The sequence below is a fragment of the Filicampus tigris genome, chromosome 6, assembly GCF_054856515.1.
Source record: "Filicampus tigris isolate MCC_2025a chromosome 6, RoL_Ftig_1.0, whole genome shotgun sequence".
Classification (NCBI taxonomy): Eukaryota; Metazoa; Chordata; class Actinopteri; order Syngnathiformes; family Syngnathidae; genus Filicampus; species Filicampus tigris.
Genome location: NC_141222.1, coordinates 15301116 through 15306868, shown reverse-complemented (window position 1 = coordinate 15306868; position 5753 = coordinate 15301116).

Here is a 5753-nt window from a genome sequence, read left to right as displayed (position 1 = left end):
TCTTGGGGTCGTGTACGTTATATGGGCAACATATAGGCCTACAATGCAAATGCTGGCAAGACTCCATGGCTCAAAACAAGTGAGACTAATCACATAAAAGTTGTATTTCACTTTGTTGCCAGTGAGCAAACTTACTAGTGGTCATATTGATCGCGGGCATTTGCAATTAAAAGCTGAGCACATCATGTGTAAAAAGTCATATATCAACCCTCACCCTTCAAGACACTTCCACAAAGACCAGAGTCACTTGAAAGGTTAATGTATAATTTATATTCCAGGGGAAAACAGCACTTTGTCATGAGCTGGACATGATTTGTGAGGTCTGCAAGCACAACAGTAGTTCCTGGTGATTGAAAGAGTAGAGGAGGACAGGGGGATTGACATAAATTGCAGCCTTTACACATGTTTTGAAAGCATTATGGATTAAAAGTGCCTAATTTGTAAATGAGTGAAAGGCTCATTAATGCATAGAACCAGTGTGCTGAACATGGTTATGGAATTTCCATGGATTACACGTGTTTTATTTCTACCTGCTTCTACCTCCTTTCTCACCTCATTGAACATAAACTATTCAGTTGTTCCAGATGTGAAAAGAGCAAACCGTCCAACCCACTCCGTGCAGCCATCATTTGTCATTTCTGGGGTAATCACACAATATTGACCACCTTTTGAATTTTCTAATGTCTTGAAGAAGACATGTACTTTTTCACAATTTAAAACAATTCTCATTTGTCTCAATAACACACAACAACAATTTCGTCAAAATACCTCAAAGATCAATTATAATGACATATTGTTACAGTATACCGCATGTTTTGTCTTCTTAAAATCAGTTCGCTTTAGGGCGAGTCATTGTCATGCAAGTAAGCCAACCCTCATCACACCTCATATACTCCTGGGACAACGGCTAGTCCGGCTTCCCTTACAATGAGGACCCGGGGGCTGAATCTCACCTGGGGAGCGTACACAATTGAGCAGTGACACAAGTGTGCAAACTGCGGCCAGCTACTTGCTCACTACTTGAAGATGCAGATCTCAGAGTGTGGAACACAAGTGACTAAAACTGCACCTCCTTCTGTATATAGTTTATGTCAAGGGAGCTATTGTATTTTTTAATTAGAAGATAATGTTTTAAGTTGTTATTTATGATTGTAATATTATTATTTTAATTATTGTCTTTTATCATGTATGTACTGCACTTTCTGATAGCTGTGGTTGCTGTGCAGTGCTGTGTAAATATAGCTGAGTTGAGTTTGAACTAAATGATTACAGACATTTGAATTAAGAAAGGCATTTCATTTTAGATAAAATATTATTAGATCGTATTTATATTATATATAAATATAATATGTATTATATTATTATTATATATAATATATGAGAACCCTATGATTAAATCCATAAATCCGCCATACCTGTAGAAGCCTGTCTGAGCTCCATCCAACATTGTCACCACCATGGCAGGCACTCATAGATTGGCTTTAGATGACCGATAACTCCGTTTAAACATTATTAGCTGTGGACAGTGGAATTCAGCACCCAACGGCACCCATTAGAGAGTCTTTTTGTGTAGTTCTGGGTGCCTAATCTGTGGAAGTAGAATTATTATTTGGGATGCCAGAAATGAACAAATCAATGTTACTCACGAATAAGTGTACACTATTTGTACTTCTCATCTAAAACATCCAGGTATACTGTATATGTTGAAGTATTTTAGTATAAGTCACAAATTCTTGAATGTCAGTGAGCGGCTGCATCCATATCTGATGCTGGTGTATGCAGACCGTACGGAAATATAACGGATATGGAATCTCACAATACCAGTCCAATGCAATACAATACAATAATTTTGTTTCATGGCTAGTGAACTGCAATGAAATTTTGCTGAAATGTATATTCTAAAAGGGACATACGAAAAATTTTGTTATCTGCCTATTTCTGAAAATGTTCTTTGAGCACGCACTTTTGCACATTCTTTCCACTGTTTTCGTAACAGTGCGCAGCAGCACTGAGCTCGTCATTTGAGCTCAGACACCTTGATAGGGACAAAAAATAAATACATAATAAAATAATACATTTAAATGTGATGTATTTCTTCCTAGTCTTCTCCCTGCACACTCAAAATGGCGTCCCAAACTAAATTAAAATTGTTTTTAATGAAAAGCTTGAGCCAATATTTGCTTTCTTAATTTTAACAAAACAAATGTTGATAACGTTCTTTAATAATTGCAGATAAATACACAAATACTGTGCATGTATATATGGATAACGGTGTAACAAAAATCATTTGAATCATAAAACTGGTTTTAATTTAAAAGATGTGGACACATCAAATCGAACCAAAGTGAATCGTTCCATTTAAAAGTATATCTAGATATATATCGAATCCTTTATTGGAGAGATACAGCATACTGTATCTTTGAAGGAAATGCCACATATACAGTACCTGCACGTTCATTCATATGTATGTAAAATGACAACAAGAACAACTCAATGCGTCATACCGTCTTGAACTGAGCCGTACCATATCGAATCGTCATTCCTCTAAATCGAACTGAAACAAATAGTTCCAATCAAACCATTATTGAATCGAATATATACTGTATGTATGTATGTATGTATGTATATTTATGTGTGTGTTTACACTGTATACATACAGTATATACTGTATGTATATTAGATTATTGAGCTAATTGCTCTAATAATGTTGATTGTGTTGTATGTTTATAAAATAATTGTCAAGAAAAAAAGGTGATTGTATGTAGCCATTAAATCATCTCTGTGTATTGTGTTTTTAAGCAAGGAGCAAGAAATAATTTTGAGGCTATTGCAATAACTTTGGAGCTAGTGGTTGCAATTTTTACTGATGCATTCACTTGGTCTAATTTAGCAGGATGTGTCTTGACATGAAATTTGATTTAGGATGCAGGCAGTCCTCATAACTCCTGGATGATTATGCCTTATTTTGATGGAAAATCAAAGGTGCATCTCCTGTAGAATATTGAATCCTATAACACAGACATTTATATGGAAACACCAATGAATTGGCCGTACTAAAATGTGTAATTTGGTTATGCTTTGATTGCTGTTGATTCATTATTGAGACACTGATGGCATAGTTCATTCACTGGACTTGTGTGGAGGTAGCATGGCTTCTGTTTCCATTCAGTCACAGTACTAATGCTTGTTTCTCTTATACTGTATATGTCATGTGATTTAGCAGTGACCAGTTCTCTGTTTGCCGCAAGTTGGGCAGAATGTCCTCCATCTCACTGCTACCCTAAACAGGACAAGCAGTTTAGAGAATAGATGGGTGGAAGGTGGGTTAGTCAGTCGAATCAAGCAAAAACAACACAAAATATTTGCACACGTGGGAATTGCACTGCTAAGACATGACTGATTAACGTGTAGTTCTCGCTCAAGGCCTGTAGTACAAGTTATGGTTGTTACAGTTCACTTGCATTAGGGTCAAGCGGACCAGTCACAGATAAAAGATGATTGTTATTTGTATTGGCGCCCACTTGGTATAATTTGAATTTATAGCCACTCACTTGACTTTAGTGGAACAGTATTGTCTGGCTCAGCATGACTTTTCAATCTGACAGACTTTTTGGCTCTGGCCTCCACTTTCTACTAAGTACCATTCAAGTAAACGATTGTTATACAGTGTCTACACACTTTATCACCTATTTTAGTAATGTATAAAATTACTTAATTGATTGCTTGGTAGTGGTGAATCACTGAACTGAATAAAGTCATTCTTTCCCTTGAAAACATGTTAGCTTTTTATTTGTAGATACATTATATTGAAAAACAAACAAACAAACAACAACAACTAAAACAATCATTGAGCAACTCAGATGATTAAAAGATTCCATCGTGTGTTAGGAGTAGTTAGGACATCTTTTCATGTAAATTGTCCTCATCAACAGAGAATACATTCATCCTTTGATGGGGATTTAACATCCAACTGCCTGATGGTGTTGAGTTCCTCCTCAGGGTCATATATTGCCTTTTCGGTCTTTTCAAAGAACCTGGAAGTGAGAGCACTTCATCTTGTGGCTCGTCCCTCCTTCTATTTCCCTTGATATATAACCGCTGATGTCATCTTGATATAGTGTGTGTTCTGCGCCATAGTGAATCACACTCTGCAAGATGTCTAATATTTTGCTGCACCAAATCATGTCCAATGCTGTAAATTGGACCCATTTAATTAGAAAACTACCAGAGACAGTAGTACATAGACATGCTAAGTGGTTTAAAAGTGTAACCTAAATATAGATGTTTGCAGAGCTGGGCAGTCCGTCCCTGGGCCGGACTGGTCGGACCCTCCGTCCCGGCCGAGTGCCCATTTTTGGGGCGGGGGAGGGGTAATGGTGGGGCGGCTGACAAATTTTTAAAAAATGGCTGGACTAAGAATGGCCGGAAGTCGATTTTAGTTCGGCCCACTAATCGGTCCTCGTGAGTGTGACTTGCTCGCGAGGCTGCAAAATTTCATCTCAGCCTACTCGGTGAAAGGCTTCTTTTTAGGCTTCTTTCTACTCCTGCGTCGGCGCAAGCGACAACTGATGTTATTGGGATTGTGGTATTTCCCCCCAGCACCTCCCGCCCCCTCTTGTAATGGTATGCCTCAGTTGCAGGTGGGAGGGGCGGGTTACGTGATGTGAAAATAAGGAAATACAAACACGCTTGAACGCACGTTGCTGCTTCATGTCTCTTGTGTTGGTGACAGGTCTGCAACACATGCCATTTGTTGCTGCTCTGATCGGTCCATTATATCACATTTTGCGATGACATACAGTTTCCAACACGTAGAGGGTGCCCCACGCAGCTCGTTGCTGCTGCAAAGCAACTAGTCTAGCAGCGTTGTGTGTGGAAAGAATTTACTCACCCACGTTCCCCCTTAGCCGCCACCTTCCAGATCGTTTTTGCAATAATATTAAATGCATCGTCTAGTCATCTCGGTCCCTTTATGGTTGTAGCAGGCACAATATCCATTGTGGTCGCTGTCTTTTTGAAGCGACGCTCCCCGACTTGTTTCAAAACAACTTGTGTCCACGAGTATATCCATCCATTATCTGTACCGCTTCTCCTCACAAGGGTCGCGGGGCGTGCTGGAGCCTATCCCAGCTGTCTTTGGGCAGTAGGCGGGGGACACCCTGAACTGGTTGCCAGCCAATCGCAGGGCACACAGAGAGAAACATCCGCACTCACAATCACACCTAGGGGCAATTTAGAGTATCCAATCAACTTACCATGCATGTTTTTGGAATGTGGGAGGAAACCGGAGTGCCCGGAGAAAACCCACGCAGGCACGGGGAGAACATGCAAACTCCACACAGGGAGGCCGGAGCCGGGATCGAACCCACGACCACGAGTATATATATATATATATATATATATATATATATATATATATATATATATATATATATATATATATATATATATATATATATATATATATATATATATAATTATTATTTTTAATTTTTTGGGGAGTATATTCAAGCTGCGCGGAGCACTGACTCAAGGATGACGCAGCCACATCAAGGTGGAGTTCACGCACTTATCTGGCGTCTTCCCTATTTCCGTAAATACGCCATAGCAAACCAGCTGTGTATAGTGGTTTGCTGGCATGCTTTTATTTTAAAGGTCAGGAAGGAGGGGAAGTGTGGAAAATAAATAAGTAAGGGCGGTTGGAGGTTGGAGGGCAGAATGGGGCGGGGGCCGACGATGTTTATGAATATGGC